The sequence below is a fragment of the Empidonax traillii genome, unplaced genomic scaffold (genome assembly GCF_003031625.1).
Source record: "Empidonax traillii isolate 1590-97213 ecotype Southwest subspecies unplaced genomic scaffold, ASM303162v1 scaffold35:size4298261, whole genome shotgun sequence".
In the NCBI taxonomy this organism is placed as follows: Eukaryota; Metazoa; Chordata; class Aves; order Passeriformes; family Tyrannidae; genus Empidonax; species Empidonax traillii.
In genome coordinates, this window is record NW_020955228.1 from 2,826,880 (window position 1) to 2,849,782 (window position 22,903).

Genomic DNA, 22,903 nt, shown 5'->3' on the forward strand with positions numbered 1-22,903 from the left:
ATTATTTTTTGCATGTTGTGTATCAAGAGCACAGAAGCAAAAGGGAGTGCACAGAACCAGTCACCACTCTGAACTACCATTGTTTGAAAGTTCAGGTCAGCAAAGATTTAAGTAATTATTTAGTTTGTGAACCCCTTTGCACTGTCACAGTATTCTTCTAATTTTTTTCCTATAATGCTTAACATTATACAGTGTACTTCTGTCCTAAGAAGAGTAAAACATGTATGACATAAAGGGAGAAAAGATATTCTAGCAGTTACTACTAAAAGTGAGACCAATATGAATTCAATTGTATTTAACTGAATTGAGTGTAGACTTTATCATGGCTTTCAATATGAACAGTTTGTAATAATCTGTATAACAGAAGTTCTCTAACTTGCATAAATTCCTTCAGATGCTTGATACCAGCTCTGAACAAAAACTGCTCTGTTTCAGTGGCCAGGTTTTGCTCTTCAGCAAACAAACTTGTCACATTTGATGTGGATGTTAGATTTGGAGTATAGCAATATGCTTGTCTGCATTTCGTGTATATCAAGTATACTTTTAGCTTGAAATCACTGTGTAAGTGTACTTTATTACTATATTTATTATCAGTAACTGTATAAAGGCAGATGAAAACCTACCAGATAGTAAGAAAAAAACTAGACACAAAAAAGCCCCAGATGAGAACAAAATACTGTGATTTATTAAAGCATGCTTCTTCCAGCAGCATTTCTGAGTTTCATGTGCTAAACACCTACTCTTGACCTCGAATTGACCTTGAAGTTTATGAGCTAAAGGTAACAATTATGCAACAGCTAAAATATGCAGACAGGACTTTACTGCCTGAAAAGAACTGCTGTCCTGTGTTTTGTTTGAATTAGCACACTTTGCTGTTTATGAAACTTAACTTTGTCCTTTTGGGAAGCCGGGGGAAAGGAGTGGCGGTAGCTAATGGGCAGAAACGTCAGAACAAAGCAGGGGGCAAGCTCAGGAGGGGGGCAGATGCGTCGTGTTAGGTTAGTTCTGCAGCAGAAGTTACTGTCTCTTTCTTTGTGCTGTTTCTGAAAGAAGGAAGTTATCCCAGGGAGTATCTCCAGCCAGAGATTTAATGCTGAAGAAGCTCGGCTGCGATATAAACTTTCAAAGAGGGTGAAATGAGCATTTGTTATCTAAAGTAGTCACTCAAAATAACGTGGTCTTGTCAGAGACTTGGCTTTATTAATTTTTGTCCTGTGTTACAGTCTCTACAAAGTGTTACTGAACTTTAAACCTTCCAGTCGGGGTGCATTTGTGAGGCAGTAAGGTGACTGTATTGCATTTTCTGTACATCACAGCTCTTTTTCTGTAAATAGAAATAAAATGTGAAAAATAATGTGCCTAAACTGTTATTCAAACAGTAATCACAGGTATCCCTTAAAATTTAAATGAGTATCTCCATTTGTTTATCCTTTTGTAAATAAAAGGCTTATTTTTCTGTTTAAAAGAGAAAAAAAAATCCCCAAACAAAGGCACCTCTAAATCTATTGCATTGTTGTTCTGTTCCTCTGAATGATGCAACAACAATAAATACCAGTGCATAGTAACATTTGGAATGTAGAAGCACCCAGGCGTACACATCTAGCTTTACAAAAGAACCTTTTTTTGTTTTCCTACTTTCTATCAACATGAAATCTCAGAGCAGTACAGGTGATTCATGACATACATGCATGTCACTAATTTTGGCATTAAATAAAGCATTCCTCATATTCTGTTTTACTCTTTGCCTTGGCCACAACCACCTGCTTTTTTACAAGAGGACTGCCAAAAGTGGAGCCTCAATTTTCCTACTGTTTTTTCTCCTCTAAGACCTTGGAACAAGTGACTCAGTGTCCGCCTCAGGTGCACAGTGATATTTATATTTACCTATCTCACAGATGAGTTTAGAGAAGATGCTCGTATTTGAAGAATACCTGTGAGATATAAAGGACAGTCTGTTTCTCTCAGGCAAAATCAAGTGTGCTCTCTGTTGTGCTGCAACAAGGACTGAGAAAACTAGGGAAATTTCAGGGCATTGCTTTGAGTAGCAGATGCTAAGTTGCTGTGTCTTTCCCAAACAGATGTTTTAGCTTCACAAGAAACAGACCAAGTGCACATACCCCAACTTTACAAAAATTTATATCTAAATATTATAATCTATGGAAATACTTTATTTATACTAAAACTGCAATATTCTCATCATTAAAGTATTAGCTAGTGATAAAATTGATCTTGGAATGCTCTTTCACAATGCAGAGATAACAAGTATGAATATCAGTGGAAAGAGGGCACATGTTCTCTTGGGAACGAATTGTTATAGATTCAATAAAGTCTCTTGTGTATTTTACTTATTCTGGTGACAAATTTCCCTAAAAGCATCAGAAAGCATTTTCTTTCATAGTTATGCTTTAATGCAAATATTTCTATGGCTGCAGAATCCACTAAGTAGGAATGAAACCCTGTAATTTTATATTTTCTCCAAAATTAGGTGTGAATATTATTCTCCATTAGGAAATTATAATAAAATGAGCTTTGCCCAGATGGCTTTCCTGGGAACCACGGGAGTTTTTTTCAGACAGAATAAAATTGATCTCTTCTGTAGTGACAGTGTGAAATACTGTTTGTCATTCTTGCTACCTTAAAAATTTGTTACACTGCTGTTCTAGGCTTCATGGACCTTAAGGTAAATTATGACATATCATATATGATTCTTTTTCATAATTTCTATAAAAATACCTAGTTATTGATGCATGAAGAAATTTCCAATGGGGGAAAAAAAAAAGCTTTTTCCCCAAGGCTTGTATTGTTGTATGTTCTAGTGAGCTGTGAGACCATCCCTGACCTTTGCAGGTTAATGAGACTCCTCACAGTATAATGGGCATACTTTAAATCAAACCCTGTGTGCAAGTTTTGCTCTAGTGGAGTACCTAGGAAATAACTTACTATGTAATATGTGTCTAAATCCTGTGATGACTCCCTATGAGATTTTCATGACACTCTGCCTGATCTCTTTGAAAGATCCAATAGGAGACTTTCCTCCAGAGCTTCAGAAGGTGTTCTCAGTGGATCCAATATAAACTTTTTATTGCAAAAAACTTATTTAACTAGCAGAAATTAACGACACATCGTCAATTGGAAAGTTTTATGTTGTATAGAGGAGAACTGACACCTCCTGGAGCGTTCAGAAGCCTCTTTGGCTGTGGCTACATATGGGGCTGACACTCGAGTGTCCAGCTGTGCAGCTGCTCAACAGTTTGAGGCTGTTTCTCTTTCTTGTGTTCCCTTTAAATGCTTCCATTTCATCCCCGAAACAAAGTGGGAGATTTTTTTAAGTCTAATTTTTTTACAGTCTGGTGAAAAAGTGTTTTTCCCTAGGAGAAGGTCTGCAAGGATGTTCTCATTTGGACAGGAATTGTCTTTCAGAGAGGACCCCAGAGCCCTTTGCTCAGTAGCATCTGGCAGGCCTCAGTGAGATTTAGCAGCCATTCCACTGAGCCTTGGTCTTGTAACATGTCACTCATGCTCTTAAGGCAGCCTCAGAAACTATTATATACTGCATGTAGATAATGTTTCTTGTCCTTAAATCTTTAAGTTGTTTACTCTACTGGCTCTCCAGAACACGTCACAGTTTTTGAAAGTTGAGAGTGGGAAACTTAGACATAATGTCAGTATGTCATAGTGAGTTTTATTAGTATTGAAAATCTAGTGTATGGCTTGGACAAGTTATTTAAATTAGTACTATCTACAGTAAAATGCAGAGCTCAGAAATTAGAGTTGTTGCATATGTATTTTCCATGTGAATGCTGCAACCTTGGCTTCATAGGGCCAGAAAGTTTTTGCTGGCCCTGGAGGTAACTCCTTCAGTATGCTGAGCATAATGATAATGAAACACAACCTGCTATTCTTTATACGCAGCGCTTAGGGAGAGGGGCTAGGCAGTGGGAATTAAGATTAACAACAGCATATGAAAAAGATAGCATGGATCAAATGAGGCATTGTCCTGCAATGCATCACCTACTCCAAGTGAACTTTAGTGGTGTACACACTTTTGGATGGGAAAGGCAAGAAAGTGCATGTCAAGACACTACTGGGTAAGAGAGTGTGCATAGGTGGATAACATATAGTAGCTATTAGTTTTGCACTTGTGTCCTGTGTTTTTCACAATAATGTTTTCATCTACCAAGAAGCAATAATCTCAGAGCTTAAAATGGCACTTAGTCTGGCATGAATATAGTTGAGGGTTTGTTTTGGTGTTTTGTTTTTTTTTTTTTTTACTGTGTGTGTCAACTTGTTTTCTCAGCTTCACAGATGATATGGCCTTAGTTTCTACTGCATATTAATATCACCACATGCGAGAAACAAAATCCAGAGAAAGGCTAAGTGCTTTTTCCAAGACCACACAACAAGTCAGTAGCAGAACTGAAATGAAACCACAAGAATTCCTGGCTCCTTATTAGATTTTTAAGGCGTTTTGGAGGGCCTCATCCAGACATGTAGGGAATAGTTTCTTAAAAATAAAACGTAAATTTTAAACGTGCTCGAAGTGTGATTTACGCTAAGCTGTGTTCTATGGTACGGTATAAACAGGTGTTTGACGGCACTGTCTACCTGCTGGCATTCCTCTGATTGATTTTTCCATTTGGTGGTACTGTGCTTCTGATAACAAAGGAAAGCCAAGGTAAAGAGGTCAGTGGTAGCTACAGTAGAAGGTTAAACCACATGTCCTTAGTAGCATTCTCACAATTTGGTTCTTTAAGGGGGCGACTGTGAAAGGTAGGACACAAAGCCCAGCCGTGGGCGGTTCAGTGGTATCGGGTAGGTGAGACAGATAAAAAGTTGTTTTGTAGCTAAATTCAGCAAGTAGTGGACGTTGACTCTCAGAAGCAGAACTGAACATAGATGCTGCTGTGGCTGTTCTTTACTGAGACAAAAGATGGTGAAAACAACTTGTTCAAAACTTTTAGTCAGCTTTGATCTTCTTTAATGGGAGTAATAGATTTGGGGGGTGGGCCAGAGTGGAAGTAAATGCTCAGCATCATATACCTTAGGTGAATATTTACAGTGCCTTCAAAAGCCTGCAATCTTTAATCTGAAACATTTGCATTCATTTACATCAGTACAAAATTATAGAAAAGGTGGATAGCTGTCTTTCATAGCCCTAATTAGCTCTATAATTTCTTTCTTTCCTCTAAGTTCTTTTAGCAATGGTATACGGGAGACTCCCCTAAATAAAGGCAAATAAATACACACAGAAATGAATTGATGGCATCATTTAGAGTACCCATGTGATTTGGGTGATTGTTCATAACCCAAAAGAAAGTTTAACGAGCCAGCCTTTTCCTCAGTCTGCTGCTCAAGCAGCCTGGGAACTGGCGTGCTGTCACGCCAGAACCCTGGCACTGCTATGTGCTTGTCCAGATTCACTGAATACTGAATTTATGCCTTACAGCTAACTTTTTTTTTTTTTTTTTTTTTTTGGTAACAGCAGCAAATTTAAACTGCTGTTAAAACTGCTTAAAGTTCGAGACACTCAAGCATGAGATTCTTCCTGCTGCACCTTTTACAGACTCTTAACTCAGATTCCTTTGAACTGGGAAAAGGAAATCACATGTTGTTTCTGGCCTGGCCTACCTGGCAGCAACCAAAATGAGGTCAGAGAACTCAAAATTTGTAATAATAGATGGATTTTAAGTAGTTGATACCTACTTTTTGCTTTTTAACTGAGTTTTGATTGTTAATAGAGCAAAATAATTTAGCCAAGCTGCTAAAAGCAGAACTGCTCCTAGGATTTTTAGTTTATCTGTGTTTCACATAGGCATTTTAATATGTCATTTCCTTTGCTATGCATAGGGAGAGGATTTTTTCATCTGTGCCAGTTCTTTACTGGGAGAACTCTTAGCCAACTTTTCTTTATTCTTGAAGGACCGATTCCCTTCCCCAGCTGCTTTGGTCCAAGTGCAAATGCTAACTCAGCGCTGGCAGGCTCCCATTAGCAGGAATGCATTCCTTCCTTTGCAGGATCTGACACTGGGAGAGCAACTGCTGCTCTGGGCAAGTCCCAGAGGATCGATAGCTCTTTCAGTGGGATGCGCTTTGATGGTGAGAAAGTAGCCTGCTTTGTTAAGCTGTCCAGATGATCAGGTCAGAGACTGAACTGCACAGGCCACTGTTCACCAGGCCAAATACCTGTTTCTCAAGACCCTGACCAACAAAGTGGAAGAAATTTTCCTCTAAAAAAAAAAATGTATTAAGAGACTTAGGGAAAATTTTGCTATGAGAAGTAATTTGGTATCTGTATGCGTAAACCTGAACTTTATCAATCTCTCTTCAGGAATTGCTGTTATTGTGTTCATGAATTTGGAAAGGTTTGGTTTTGGTGGTGTTTCTTTTGTTTTTTAGTTTCTTTGTTTGGTTGGTTGTTTTTTTTTTTTTTTGGTTTTGTAGGGTTTTTTGTTTGGATTTCTTTGGTGTTTTTTATTTGTTTTGTTTTTTCTTTTCTAATTTTATCTAGAAATGAAATTACAGGAAATGTAAGTAGCTGCTGTAGCTAAAATATCAGTTGTTCCAATTGCTTTATCTTAGAGAAAGCAAATTTTGTGCTTGCCTGACTTTAATACCAAAGTATGTATCTGAAATGTTTTTTCTGTCGCTTCTTTTTTAATTGGAATGTCAAGTTAAGAGTCCCATATGACTGGAACAAACTGTTTCAGTATAATCACATTGCAAGCTATATTTATCACCTTCTTTGACTGTAGAGATTTTATAGCAACCAAAGTTTCCCTGCCCAGAATCCTAACAAATGTTCAAAAGATGAACGATACAAGAGTTTAAATCTGTGTTGTAATGCATTTTTTAAGAAAAAGGAAACTGAAAGCCTGCAATAGGGCTGGGACTCTGGTTTTGAATTTCCTATGAAACAGGAAAAATAAAATAATCTGGAGGGTAGGCATCAGGACCTAAATCTTCGCTCACCATGCACCCAGAGCAAGGTACCTTTTTTTGCTTGCTTTTTACCTTGTGATACCCAAACTCTCCAACTGTCTGAATTCAAGTAGCTTCTCGGAAAGCAGAAGTTACATTTGGGACCTGCTCCAGCTGAGAAGCAAACTGGATCTAGGTCTTCCACTTCCTGCTAAACTGGGCTTTCAGAGGAAAGTTGGCCAGGATCTGGAAGCTGTGCTACTTTTCTGAGACAGCTATGATTTGTAAAGAAAGCTGCTATTTCTGCATTTTGAAAGAAACCTAATTTTCTTGATATAGCTTAGTTAAGTAGAGAGCATAGTTACCATAAGGGTGATTGGGGTGCTGCTCTGCCTAGTTTCCAGAATGGAAAGGGGTCAGGATCAACTGCAGCACTGCCTGCCTTAGACCAAAGAAGTTGTGGTTTTCACAAAGACTGACTTTTGAACACCTGCAGGCTCTTCAGACCTGAAGAAAAGCACTTGGAGAGATTTGGTGCTGCTTAGACTTAGTGGGAATTCAGGAAAATTCTCTTTGGAGATTTGGAGTTTGAAAAACTTTAGTTATTTATATTCTGGTCTGTGATATGACTGAATGTTGGATTCCACGTGTTGTACAGAAGAATTCTCATGGAACTGTATCCTGATGTACTCACTTATCTCTTAAATAGCTCGTACATCAACCCTGGGCATGAGTATCTACAATTGTTGTCTCTTCATGACCTAATACCCTTTGCAATGATATAATCTGCAGGAACTGTGACTATGGAGTTCAGAAGTTGTGCTGTGCCACTGGAATGCCTTCTTGAAGCAGACTTGAAAATGTGTCATATGATTACTGCAACTTCTCGATAATGCTATTGGGTTATTTTGGTTCTATTTCTCAATTTTTATAGATTCTTGCAGTTCAAGAGTTCTTGGAGTTCACATTCAACTGCAGGAATAAGAAAGTCAATATATGTTGTTCTAAAGCATTTTCTCCAGCACTCCCATAATTTTCTGCACATATTGTGCACGAAGTACCTTTCATTATGAGCTAGTGCTGGTTTTGCTGTAAGGAAATTATGTGGCTGTGAAATAGAAACAGAAATATCCATTAGGTTGGGGACAGGTGTTCAGTTTCTTAAGAAGATCTCTGTCAATATATTATTTACCTTTTTAGAAGAATATGGAAAATCAGTGAGTGATTCCATTTTAGTCTGCACACAGAAGTCCTTCAGCAATCTGTGCTCAGCCAATAGGAGACTAAGCTATTTGTAACTTTAGAAAAATATTTCAGCTTTTCTGAGCAGCCTTCAGTGAATTTCCTGGTGAGAAATGCAGAGCACTCAAGCCCAAATTCAAGCTATTTTCCACTTGCAGGTAATTTTCCACTTGCAATCACCCATTAACTCAATGTGTGTCAGTTAGGACACTAGTGAAAGAAAAGCCTTGGTCAGATTTTAATTCATGGCACACCTGTGCATTGTGGTCTTCGATGTTGTTGCCAACGTGAATTGAGAAGGCAGGCTTGACTGCAGCAGGCTTACTTGTATGAAAAGTTGTTTTGCTCTTTGTTTTTACAGTGAAGCACACACAGACTTGCACTACGTTTTTTTTTATCTTAAAAGGCTGGATAGAGCTCTTTCTAAAGGCAAGCAGAAGATTTCGGCTTGCAATCTGTTTCTAGTGATAGACCTGGGTATGTTGGGAGGCTTTTATTTTGCCCTTGCTGGCAAAATAGCTGGATGTTGCTTGGCACATTTTGCATAAGAGGATATTTAGCCCATAACGATTTAGCTAATGAACCATTTGTCCTCTGGTAGGTGATACTTTAAAACCTTTAATGAGATGTCAGGTGGATGGGGATACCGAAGCACTGGCGAGGTGCTCGTACAGGGGTACTGAGGTAAAGGTCTTGTTCAGAGCTTCCTTTCGTTTAAGCAACAAAGCTGTAATTACATAAACAGAACTGCTTCAGCCAGCACAACGTGTCATTATGGATTTTCCAGCTAATCTGTCCATTCATCTTAATGGTGCAGAACTTGTGCTTCATGTCACTCTCTGCCTTTGTTCCACTCCTTCATCTCCTGAAATGTCTGTCATGAAGAAAGTGTTTATCTTGAATTATGTGTTGAAGAAGGTTAGAGTGCACACTTCTGAAGCTTGGCATGAAATTTCCTAAACAAACCTTGCCGGTTGCTTTGTGAAAATAACAGAGGTATGGATTTCAGATTAACATTGTGCATTAATGTTTTTGGAAGCACTTAAAAATAACGGCTGTGGTGTTGGTGACTAAAGGAATCCTGTTGAAGTGCATGTGACATCCGCATTATTAACAAATCAGCTTATTCATTGCAATGAATATTATTATGATAAATGTTATCTTAATGCACAATGATTAACAGTTATTACAGAGACTTTTTATTAGCTGAAACATTTACTTGTATTACATTTAATTTAATACAAAATTTAAACACTTTTCTACTTGGATGTTTTTGTATTGGGCTAATACTGGTATTGTGTTGCTATACAAACACTTGCAGAACATACATATGTGGGGAAATGGAGAGTGCAGTGTGAAGGCTCAGGGACCTGCTGGAGCTTGAGGCACAAAAAGGATTATGCTAGGAACAGCAGAGAGTCTCTGACTCACAAGCAGCTCACAGCTGTGGAATGGAATTATTTCACTTTAGCCTCTCTGCTTCTCTTTTTCCAATAGCTATCTTCAATGTAAGATGTGATCCTTTCCTTATACTTCAGTAACAGATGTCTCTGATGAATTTGTTCGAGTTCTACATAATATTTCAATTCTTTTTCTGTAGCCAGTTGTGCCCACTTGTTTTTCTGAATTTGATGTACTTTATTTTTTTTAAAAATCAGTGCTACATATATTTCTGAGTATTTTTAGATATATTTTGAATAAAAATGCTGGGAAATTTTTTTAGGGGGAATGAAAAAACAGCTAAGTAAAAACTGAAATATGTTCAGAAGGTTGTTTGGATTCTTAAGGTTTGTTTTCTCTATATTAATGTCTAGAAACAAATGAAAAAGAGAACAGGTTTTTTATACGCATCTGACTGCTTCGCTTTTTTAGAAGTGAGGATATTGCTTCTCTGGTTAAGATCTTTGCTGTTCAATTTTCAGTAATTTATGGAGGTATATACTAAATCTTAAGAATATGAATATATCTATATTAATCAATATCATTACTTTTGCTCAAAACTGAAATTCTGTCTATGCACTATTCTCGCAGAAGCCTAAAAGGTATAATCCGATTAAGAGTCATCTATTTTTTTTCTCACACTTTTTTTGGTTTTATTGTGGAAATAGCACACTGTTGTTTTTCCTGTGGGTTAAGGATTTCTGAATGGCTGATATCAATACTAAGGTGAATTTGGAAGTGCAGATAGTACTCCACAATACATCTAGACATGGTGAATTAATTTTTGTAATTTAAACAATACTTCCAGTTTAAATTTGGTTAAAAACTAGTTGATGATTTCTGTTTTCAAATAAAATTCTTGCAATCCTATTAAGCTCAGTGGAATTATCATTTTTTATTCGAACTCAGAACTGGTTTTCTTTAGGATTCAGTAATAAATTGATTAGAATATGTGCGGGTACTGCACTTACTTTGAAAGTAATGTCAAGGTCTTAAAAATCCTCATTAAAAGTAAATATAAACCAAAAGAATTGAGTAAGACATCTGTGGGTTTTGAAATGCCCGCATTCTTTACCAAACTTGAAATGTAATTTTGTTCAAAGCGTGGAGTACAACCAAGTGTTTTATATCAACTTCCTCTTTATATATAACTAAACTGCATAAACAGCAGTGAAAAGTACAAATAATTGCACCCTTTTTTGTCAAAAGAACAGGATTAAGGAAGGCAAAACCAGAATGGTATTCTTTAATAACCGTTAGTTAATCTAATACCTAACAGCAGCATTGCTAATACCTAGGTATATTTGGTAAGGATAATGGCGTATAGGTGGCTTTTGCTTAAGGAAATTAGAAGGGCAGGAACAGATGATTTATAGGATGCTCAGGTGCCTATACCTGTTGAGAGATTTGATAACAAGATTGAATTTCTCACCAAAATTTGTAGATCTCTGTTTTGTGCCATATGATTATTTTTGTTTGCTTGTTATTTCTCTGGGGAAGTCAATGAACTGTATAATGGTTTAGGAAATAAACTGCTGCTGTAGTATTTGAAATGTCAATTTTGTATGGCACTAAACCTCTTGTAAGTGAAAAGTAAGAGAGAACTAGGATGCCAAAAATGACATTTCAGTAATCCAGGTCACTGACACAAAGTTGTCTCTAAAAGGGATATATTTGGTATTGCTCCCAAACTTTGAACTGTTGAAGTAAATCTCTTCCATCGATCATTAGCATTCCTCAGCTGTTCCTTGAAATTCCAGTTATCTCTTGGTGAGAATACGAGGAAATACATTATTTCTATTTTAGGATCTGAAACTTTCAAATAAACTTTGAAAATTGTTAACCCATTCATTGCTACTGTTACTGTTTTCCACTGAGATTCACTTGGCTAGCTTTTGGAATGGATTTTTCTTTTTCAATTTAAAAAATATGGAAAACTTCCTGGAAATTGACACTTATCATCTTTGGTTTTATTCTTAGTATGAAAATTATTCTAAATAGATACAAATCTGGTAGGACACAAAACCTTAGAATTAAAAAAATGGTGGAAGGCTTTGGCAGACTTCGTGCTGCAGAATTCTTCTCAATTCTGTCTGCATGTTGCAGCTCTTATCACTGAAATCCTTCTCTCAGCTGCTGCTGCATACCAAATGAGATCCTCAACATAGCACTGACTTGTTTATTATACTAGGTTTTCCCCCTAATTAAGCATTGAAGCTGAAATCCTGACCATTAAAATAACAGCCTATATTTTGAGTAAATTTTAGACTTTATTGTTTTTTTGCTTTCTATTTTAGTCCATTTATTTGTGATATCATCATAGTAAATATGTTGGTGAAAAGTGCCAAGTCTGTCATGAATAGCATATGATGAAAGTGCTAAGTCCATGGTGCTTGCCTATTAAAATAGCTTCTGTACATGAAAATAGTTCTGTTGAGGACCAGCTTAATAATAAAATCAACCCTGTTTATAGCAGCTTTCTGGCCCTGCCTTTGCTATGCCTTCACTCAGTGCTGATGACTTCACTGATTCCCTTGGATGGGGAGTTCATGTGTCTTTAGGAGTGTATTTACATTGAATAGACACCCATCCCTACTGTGCATAATCCAGCCAGTGTAAACACTGTCCCATTGCTGACCTCAATTAATCATGCTAACTTAAGAAATTTTCTAAAATACTTGTTCACCAAAGCATGAATGTTGTTTATGTTTTTGTTTATGTTTTATCACATGACAACAGATCATACTATCTGAAATGAATTTCAGGTGATTTAATGATTTTGTTAACAGAATGGAATCACTTTTGAAAAGGATCATTACGCAGATACGTCGTCAATGTGGTGAGCAGGAACTGAGCAGAGGGCACACAGAGCTGCAGCAGAGTCAGAGGACTATCAGTAGCGCTGAATGGTAGTAACCCAAGTGGTGCCAACGCCTGTGCCTAATGTTGTGAAGGTCCCAGGTGTGAAAATCACCAAAAGAAACCTCTTCCTAGCATGGCATGAGATCTGCCGAGGTTTAACCCCAGACAGCAACCAAGCCCCATGCAGCAGCTTGCTCACTCAGCCCCCAGTGGGATGGGGGAGAGAATCATGGAATCATAATGGCTGGGGTTGGAAGGCACCTTAAAAATCATCTAGTTCCAACCCCCCTGCCATGGACTGGGACATCTTCCACTAGATCAGATTGCTCAGAGTTCTTTCTAACCTGGCCTTGAGGATATCCAGGGATGGGGCATCCGCAACTTGCCTGGGCAACCTGTTCAGTGCCTCACGACCCTCACAGTGAAAATTTCTTCCTAGTAGCTAATCTAACCCCACTCAGTTTGAAGCCGTTCTCCCTTGTCCCATCACTACATGCTCTTGTAAAAAGTCCCTCTCTGCCTTTCTTACAGGCTCCCTTCAGGAACGCCACAATTAGGTCACCCTGAAGGCTTTTCTCTTCTAGGTCGAACAATCCCAATTCTCTTAGCCTTTCCTCAAAGGAGAGGTGCTTCATCTTGGTGGCCCTCCTCTGGACTTGCTTGAACACGTCAGTAGTGTCCTTTCTTTGCTGTGGAAACACAGGAAAGACATTAGAGGGGTAAAAGTGAGAAAATTCGTGGCTCAAAATAAAGACAGTTTAATAGATAAAGCAAAAGCCATGGAGATACAAGGAAAGCAAAACAAAGAATTCATTCACCACTTCCTGCCACCTCACAGGTGTTCTGCCATCTCAAGGGAGTAGGACTCCATCATGCATAACCCTGGTTTGGGATGACATATGCTATTACTCCAACTGCCCCTCTGCCCATCCCTTCCTTCCCTTCTTTCTTAGTCACGTAGCTTTACATGCTGAGCTTGATGCCACATGGTCTGGAATGCCCCTCTGGCTGGTTGGGGTCAGCTGTCCCTGCTTTGTCCCCTCCCAGCTTCTTGTGCATCGTGAACCTGCTTGCTGGTGGGGTGGGGGGAGAAGCAGACAAGGCCTTGGCACTGTGTAAAAACTGCCTAGCATTAGCAAAAACTTCTCTGTATTATCAACCCTGATTTTGTGTTTTATCAACACAAAACCAAAGCATAGCCCCATACTAGCTACTGTGAAGAAACCTACCTCTACCCAGTCAAAACCAGCACAAGATCTTAATGAGGTTATTGCCTGAAGGGTCAGAGGACTTTACGTGTAGAGTTCCTGCAGCCAGGGTTCCAACAGTCAGAGTATTTTGGGATGTATAAAACTTACTATAGGGTATTTTAATGGGGTTGTGAGAACGTACAAGATTTGGTATGTGATATTTGGTGGAAGGTTCAAAGTTTGATGAAAGCGGGTGAGGGAAGAGAAAGCATGAGAAGACAGAGAGAAAAAGGAGCTTGTCCCTTGTAAGCAGATTACTGGTCATTACACTCCTCTCACAGAACGCAACATCTGATTTATGCAGTCTATATTCTTATAATCTCCTATTTATAGTCATGCCCTACGTACACCCTCTGCTCACAGCCTGCCTGGATGAACCCTAAGAAACTTGTTGGTCAGCCTGAGCGCCAGCCACTGGCACATGAGGCTGCGGACCTTGGGGCTGTCAGTGCAGGGAATAGCGGAGCTGGGCTCCAAGGGCAGCTGATGGACACAAGGGAGCGTGTGGGCTGCTCTGGCTTCTGCTTTTCACAGCGCTTTGAATGTTTCTTCTCTGGCTGGTTCATATTTAGTATTTGGAAGTCAGGCAGGCACTACAAGTAAAACTGTATGGCTAACTATGGTTTATCTTCTGTATGTTTAATATATGAAAGTAACTAGCAGGTGACCAGTAAGAAAGAATTTTGTTCTGTCCCTCATGTTAAGTTGATTTACTACTATGAAAGCAAACACAGATTTCCTCTCTTGTAGACTTGGTGCTTGAGACTGCACACAGGGTTTTGTACAGCATTCCTGAGATGCCTGAATAAGCATGTGGACTCTCTTGTATAAATAATAGTGCACATACAGTAATATATTTGTATGTAACAATATTGTTTCTTTAAGTTTAATTCTACATGGATTTCATGAAAGGCAAATACAACATAATGCAGACACAGGTGGAGAACTTGGCTTTTTGGTGAAAGATTTTTAGACAAAGAAGATCAGAAGATAAGAGTGTCTAATCAGAATAGGAAAAATTTTTTGACTGTTCCCCCACCCCCACTGAGTTTGCTAAAAGATAAATTAAATAGCATCTATCTACAGAGACAAGATGAAATATTGATTTGTACATGTTTATAATTTTTTTTAAATATTTTTAGCAACTGATCAACTGATAAAGGTTCTCAGAGTAATAAATGGGGGTTTTTTGAGGCTCTGCATTTGACCAATTAAGAAGTGTAAATCCAAGTGCAGTAAGTTGTTTTCAAGTGTCTCTTGTGCCTGGAAAAGCTGAACTGTAATGGCTATCAGTGATTCACTTACATAAGGGAGGAAGAAGTTTTTTCTTAGCTGCACTTAAAATTGGAGATTTTCAAATAGTGTGGTTTCAGCCACATAGCATCAATCAAAAATGTCATGTGACTTAGAGCAAGTTTCTAATGTGCAGGTCCATGAGTATGCTGCAATGTTGCTGTTCAAGAGGGGAAAAAAAGAAGTAAAACAATATAATCAGCTGTTCATTCTCTCTTTGATCACAACGTTGAACACTTTGCTTGGGGTTTTTTTTGTGCTGTGCTTGCGAAGGCAGCAGTTCCTTGAATGTACATGGGAACTGGGTAATTGGTTTCTTTAGGATTATAATCTTGTGTCAGTCTGTGCTGTATAGACATGGCATAGAACAGTAAATGTGAATCCAGAGTCTACATGCAGTATAGATGTGTCTTGTTTTGGAGCACAAGTTTCAGGTATAGCTATGCTTTTTACAAGAGAAAAAGCAACAAACAAATGATACAGTTTTTTCCTTCTAGAGAGCCATTAAAATCTTTAAATCACTCCATTTCGCTATTATTTTATATACTCACCAAGTATTAGGGAAACCAATAAACATTTTAGAAGGCTTTAAATGGCATTAGAGGTATTATTTTTTGTGCTTATATAAGGTATAAGTACCTTAGTTCAAAGGTAAGGCTTAGAGAGTGTCATAAACATAATCCTAAAGGAACTGAAATAGATTTCTGACTCATAAGTATATAACAACTTTTAGAATCAACATAGTGGATCTTCTTAGGCATTCAAAAGTGTGTATTTGCACATTTCACTGAGAATTTGTGAATCCCACATGTTTAGATGTGAAATTTGTGCTTTGGGCCTGCTGCTGTTACACTGTACCATTAATATACCCTTTAAAGTCAGGGCATATAACCATAGGTGGGTGGATAAGGGAAACAGTTGGTGGAAAGCAGAGGAAAACATTCTGATTAAACATTTGAGTGTTTTGCTGAGCTTTGTTGGGTGTGTTTTTTTTTTTTTTTAATTTTCATCTTTGTGGGGTTTTTGTTAGCTTTTTTGGTTTTGTTTTTGTTTGGTTTTTTGTTTTTGTTTGGTTTTTTGTTTTTGTTTTTGCTTGGGTTTTTTTGTGGTTTTTTTTTTTTTTGGTTTTGTTTTTTATGGACAGAAAGCAAATGGCTTTTTGATGCTGCTCAGAATGTTGAAAACTGTTTCAGAATTTAAAATCTCTGCCCAAACCCCAGCATTCAAAATATGAGGTGCCCTGTTGGTATGCTGACTAGATTTGTGTTCACAAGACAGGCAGATTTATCTGTGTACTGTGTAACATGCATAAGCCAACTCAGACGTGTGGAGATGTCTGTGTGATGGATCACACAGCCTCATGATAAATGAATTTTTTCTCTGTGTGTAGCTGAATACAAACAATGTGTGTGTTGTGTGTCCAAAAAACCCTTGTAAGTTTCCCTTGGGATTTCTGGTTAAACGGATTTCACAAAGGTAGGAATACAAGTGGGAATAGCAGACTTCTGATATATCTAAGAGGATGTTGCCATGAAGGTGGAGCTAGGATTTTTATGGATGTGTCCAGCAAGATAACAAGAAACAGTTGGCGTAAATTGAAAATAAAGGGAAAAAATATATATGAGGATAATTAAGCAAACAGATTACTTGGGGAGGTTATGGATCCTCTACCACTAAAGGTTTTCAGTGCCCAATGAGATTAAGCTCTAAACAATGTGATCCAAATTCAGTGTTGACCCAGCAGAGCAGGACATTAGGCTGGAGATGTCCCAAGGTCCCTTTGAACCCAAGTGCTTCTGTGAATCTGCAATACTTGAAGTAAATTTAGTCAAACTCTGCCTCCAAATGTACGCCACATCGTGGTGCAAAAGTTGATGATTTACCTTCCAACACACTATAGTAAAATTTACCTCTCATTATAAAACAGAATAGAAACCCTTTATCTTGAAGGTTTAAACAGCACCTTACAGCCAATTATGGTATTTTTTCGGTGACTTGTAAGATGCACACTATTGAGGCATAGTCTGTGGTATAAGGTTCTTTTATTACTGAGTTTTAGTACAGAGTTTTATTAAAACTCTGAGCATGAGCATCTGCACTTGTATTAAAATTATCCTGCTATCACTGGAAATCTTATCTTTTAGTTTACAGTGCCTTTGAATCCTAAACTTCATTTTTTACTTGTCTTGATCCTCTTTGAATTGGCTGGTAGGGGGAGCTGTTGGTTGGAGTTCAGTCCATCCAGTTACTGTTGTTTTTCTTTGGTATTATTACTCACTAGAGGACTGACTGGTTAAATGCTTGAGCGAAAAGACAATTTTTTTCCAGTTACTGGAAAACATTCATTTGGGTATAGAAGAGGAGAAACCAGGAAGCATGAACAAGAATCTCTGATGTTCATTTCCAAACTGTAGCAACTTAATCCTTGTGAGGAATCACGTATTTACCTAGTTTTGCCATAGCCCTTTAAAGGCTTGAGTGCTGTATCTGTAAATAGGGTGTAGCCTTGAACTGATACCTTGATAAACTTCATTGTGCAGATCATAAAACCAGCAGGGTTCATTTGTAGTTAGGATTGTGCTCTGTTCCAGCATTTGTAAAGTGTTTGATTTGGCTCTAGTATCATTCCTGGATCCCACCCTGGTTTAGATTGGGCTTTTTCTCTTTTCCTTTTCTGTGCTGGATGGTGCAGCGGAAGCAGTCCTTCACTTTCCATGCTGGCTAAGAGCAGAATGAAAGAGTTGTTTCTTCCCTTAGGGCTGGTGTGAGAAGGAGTAAAAAATGTCTTTAAAGAGTCTTTCAAAGTCAGGAGTAATTGATGCGTTTTGAATTCTCCAGACTGTGGTCTGTAGCTTACCAGTAGACATGTTATGTGGTTTTGTCCCCATCTGCTTGTTCCTGGCAATTTCTAGGAGTTTATATGATCTTCACAACCAAGAAGTCTGTTGTCTTTTATGAAAACCTGGAAACCAGGAGAAAAAGGCCAAGTAATGTCAATATTCAGAACATGTAATAAAAGACTTTCATTCAGCTCCTGTTCTGGTGCCGCTTCTAGTGTCTGTCGTGGTATAAAGGCAGGTCTGGAAGAAGCCTGAGAACAATACCCAAGGAAGGCATCTGAGCATATGAGGGCTCATGCCATGAAGCTCACCAGGCTCATGCCATGAAGTGCAGAGAGGGAACAACTGATTTTCAGGGGTGCCATTGAGGGTAACTTAGCTTACTCATTCACAAACTGCTCATGCCAACAGTCAAGCCACCAACCTTTGTTTTAGAGTGTAGACACTTCTTAACATACAGTGCCTTCTTTGTGGAAAGGGTCCAAACTGCAGCCAGTTAGACACTCAAAATGCAGGCACTTCTGTTCAGGTATTATACCTAGGTTAAAGAAAAAAAAAACCCTGAAAATAAAATATTTATTTTAGATTTGTTTTCCTGCCATTAGAAGGGATCTGCTCACTTGTGCATTTTTTTTTCACTCAGACACAGAAATTACATGCAATTATAAGCTCCAAGGGTGAAATCTGCTGGCCAGGATTGCGGCCAGACTCCTGCAGAGGGAGCTGGCACAGAGGACTTCTCATGCTCCCTTTCCTGCTACCTTGGGCTGCTGGAAAGATTTGGTCTGTGAACAGATGAGCCTTTTCTGTGCCTATTTCCTCCGTTTGAAATGTTGAAATTTTGCTTGCAGATAATCTTTTGATCCTTCTTTGTCTGGCCCACAAACTTGTAAATCATGTCATTCATGTCCTCTTGGTTGCCAACTGTATTAATCTTTAAAAATAAAGCAAGCCACTATATTTCTTATGGCAGACATCCTGGAGCCCTCTGTTTTGGATGTTATAGGCATCATGCTACACAAGGGCCAACAGAAAATTCCTTAACATAAAGTGATGGAAACAATTTTTATATAAGATATCCAGTTAAAAAAAAAAAAAAAAGGAGAGAATAGAGAATAAAAAGAAGGGTTTTGCAAATTAGGAGTCATTTTTGGGCAGCAGACTTTCAAATAAATGGCCTTGATTCAACCAAAACTGCAGTGACTCATAATCACATCAACATATAACATTTCTGCCTCCCACTCAGCTGTTTTTGCTTTTTCAGCTGATTAACAAGAGTCTCTGACAATCGTCTTTATTTCTGATATACTGGAAATGTACTCAAAGATTTCCAAAAACATTTTTAATACAGGCATAGTATTATCAAAGAGCTCATGGGACCCAGGTGCTGCTTGCTGAATTATTTCTTTTCCCCGCTGTTTAGAAAAAAAGTAACAAGGTATTTTAAATTCATTTCAGTCACCTAAAAGGATTTGACAGGTACTCTGCTGTTGAGACTTAACTAATTAGTAGTAATTTATTTTTCAAGTACTGTTTATTTTCAATTTGGAACAGGTAGATATAAAAAAAAAATATAATAATGATAACACATTTCTCTGTGTCAGTTTAAGGATGTATATGTAGATGTGTAATTCTTCAGTGAACTGCTTGCAACGTCTGCTGTTGGATTGCCATACTCTTCCCATTTTATACAATTCCACAAGTATGTTTTGCTTTGAGAAGCTTTCCCGCTTCTTGTTTGTAACATGCTTTAAAGCTGTGCAAGACACAAAGATTCTTGTTTTTCTTTAGCATTATTGAAACTTTAAAGTATTAAAAATAACTACTTTATGCCAGATGTAATACGGATGAAAACTGTGGGTGAAAGGGAAAGACAGCTGGACAGGCTACTTCTCTGACTACCCTCAATACCTGAATATAACATAGGTCTACCTCATCTTAGAGGGAATGAACTCTCCTGATCTCTGGGTTGTGAGCAGAAAGCCATAATAGACTTCCTGCTGATTGTCCCTTCAAAGTCAGCAAGTTACAGCTGAGGTGCATCCTCTCAGCTCTGTTAAGGAACAGTTTTCAGGTGTAGGCTGAGTTTCCAGTTGAGCACCAATGGTGCTGCTTGGCAGGGCAACGAAGGGCTGACAAATGGTTCTTCCTTCAGCTGGGGTGGTATTTGATGGGGTACGTAAACCAGGGTTTATTTTTCCTTTTATTTCTTTGAACTCATTCTTCCATACTTCGTTTTGCTTCTTTGAAATTGTGTTGTTTGTCTTGTGAACTCATGCATGCAAATTCAGGATATGCAAGTTTTCAGGAGCTGGCAGAACCTTATATATGTTTATATATTAGATTGATCTTTGAATGTATAAATATTTCTGAAGGAATTTTGCTCTATTCAGAGCACAGGGGAGTGTAAATAGCTATTACATATCTTTACATGTCCTGCTAATTTCACTTGCATAAATATGTAGCAGTGGACTCATAGTTAACAAGGTAAACTTTCCCGAGTGTACTAGCTGTTCCTGCACAAGTACATAATTGCATATCAAGCTTACTAAATGTGCATTTAACTGCTGTGTGGTATGTGCATAATTGAGAATGTGGTATGTGCATAATTGAGAATTAGAGGACAGAGGTATATATATCCCTGTGAAAGTTTCTTTCAGCAAGCTCAGATTTGAAGGATAACTAGTTGGTTGAATCAATCGTGAGCTCATCAGATAAAAATCATATTTAAAGGATGTTTTTATTCAACAAGCACGTAGTCATGTGCAACAGAGGCTGGAAAAATATTAATAAATGTACTAAAATTTTTGTTTACATAATAGCTTGTATTTGGATTTTGGACTTAATTTCGTGTACCCAGACCAATCAGAAAATTTTACTTATAGGAAAGTTTTTACACAGCTGTAAAAGGTACTTTTTCTGAAGCATCATCTCCCTGTCTGTGATAGGATGTTTGGTTAAAGAGGAATGAAAATTGAAGGGTTTTGAGTATGATATTCTAATTAAAGCAGGGGCATTAAAACAGGGGCAGTCTAGTCCACTTCTGCTTCCAGGTTCTTTCCCTGGCATCAGTTGAAAACTTGGGCTGGCCCTTGGCATAAGTGCCCCTCTGCCCTCTGTAGATACTTAGGACTACTTTAGATAAGTCACCTCCTCTCAGTGTTTTAGTTCTTTATTTATATTGCAGAGCTAGTATGTTGCTTCTCCCCTTCTTTGACTTTCACATCCAGTCAGCAGAGCCCTGAGTTGGTCTTTTCTCTCCCTGGCCCTCCCACTTAAGAGCCTTGCTTAGTGGTATTCCCATCTCAGCTGGGGCCCCTAACCATTGCCATAATAAATTGATCTAACAATAATTAATGATATAACAATAATTAATGATATTTTAAACCCACAACCCCCTATAAATCTACAGGATTTTACACTGTATCTGTGCACCCTACAGTGAAAAAAGATCCTGCCTGCAATATTTCAACTCACTCATAAACATTTAATCATAATTTATGGCAATAACCATAACCCTGATGTAGTCTAAGACCTATGTGCTGTGAATTCATTCAGTTCAGTAGTATTTCAGTGTATGCTTTACAGGAGTCTTATATTCCTTAAAAATGGAGGGATTAAATTAAAGATGTTCAACATATTTTATTCAAGCTTTTGTGTTTGATTGTTGGGGTTTTTTTATGCCCATGCAGTTTCTGTTCTCGGTTTGTCAGTCTTTTCTGTGACTATACGTAAGTACTTCAAACACATTGTTGGGAGGCTTGATGCTTGTTGATCTTGTTGACAAAGCCATCAGCAATGGACCAGCATCTGATGGGGCACAGTGACTGCGGCCTGAGCCTGTCCCATGGAGCGAGGCGAGGGCGGCAGGTTTATCCCTGCTGGACACCTGCGGAGCAGGACATAATGCCTGGCTCCACAGGCACTGAAGGTGCATGCTGGTGGTGCTGAAGTGACAGCAGCTGTCTGGGGCAGCCCTAGTGCTCAAGAACACGCCAGGGAGTCTCCATCATGCTTTGAATAGATGAGGCAAGTCAGCAAGTTAAAACTATGTAGGTTTTTGGTTGAACTCTGCCTGGACTGGTGTCAAGTTAAGAATCCTGCCCATTGGCAGGGCTTTCCCCCAAGGAGATGGGCAAACTAAATGAGTGGTTTAACCCGAACAATGACATGGAGATGCAATCTCTGGGGTAGATGAATTCTGGTTTCCCCTGGCATCAGTGAAACTTCTGCTAATTTAGTGAAGATACCATATGGTCCATAACTTTGCTTTCCTAGTCAGATAGAAATGTCATTTCACAAGAACAATGGGGATTTCAAATGGGTGGAAGACAAGTGTTTAATGAACTGTAATGTAAAACTGAAGAAAAATAGTAAGTTGAGCATGTATCATATATGAAACTTCTTTTAAAAAAATGTTTTCCTAAATGATAGCAAAAATATATCATGACACTTTAAAATCTTTAATCATTTACTGTCAAGATTTTAGGGCAACCAAACTACAGTTTTTAATACAGGACTTTTGGCCTTTGTTCCTCAGGAAATGAGGCTGAAATGATAACATCCTCTTCCTATTCTCCTCGAGCTTTAAAACACATTGGGAAATTTCAGCCTGATTTAGCAGAAGAGCAGAAGTCTGGAATTCATGACAGAAAGTCTTCAGCACAGCAGTGACTGTGTGACGGCTTGGCTTACTAATTGCTGACTGAAAGCATCAGGATTTATAAAGTTATTAATTGTTAATTTTGCTGTAATTTTTCAAACAGAAATTAATTTTCCCATGGCTTTTTAAAAATACATAGGTACACACAAGCCACAGTAGTATGAACATTTGGTACAATTGGAATAGAAACCAACTTGGGGAAAAAATACTTTATATGTCTATATATATTGTCACAAGTGGGAACCTGTGTTCCTATTTGTTCACAATATTGAGAATATGTAAATTTAAAAAGGAAAAAGAAATATGCATGACAAATGTATTAATGCTGTCAGTTTGTTTTCTTTAATCTTTGGTAGATAGTCATCCTGTCCTTTGTTGACACTGAAGTACACTCC

At 38.1% G+C, this 22,903-nt stretch overlaps 1 protein-coding gene across 2 annotated transcripts in view; it reads left to right on the forward strand.

Moving 5' to 3' along the window:
• The window catches only part of HDAC9 (histone deacetylase 9), a 461,802-nt gene that overhangs the window by 112,821 nt on the left and 326,078 nt on the right, over window positions 1–22,903 (forward strand). The window lies entirely within an intron of this gene.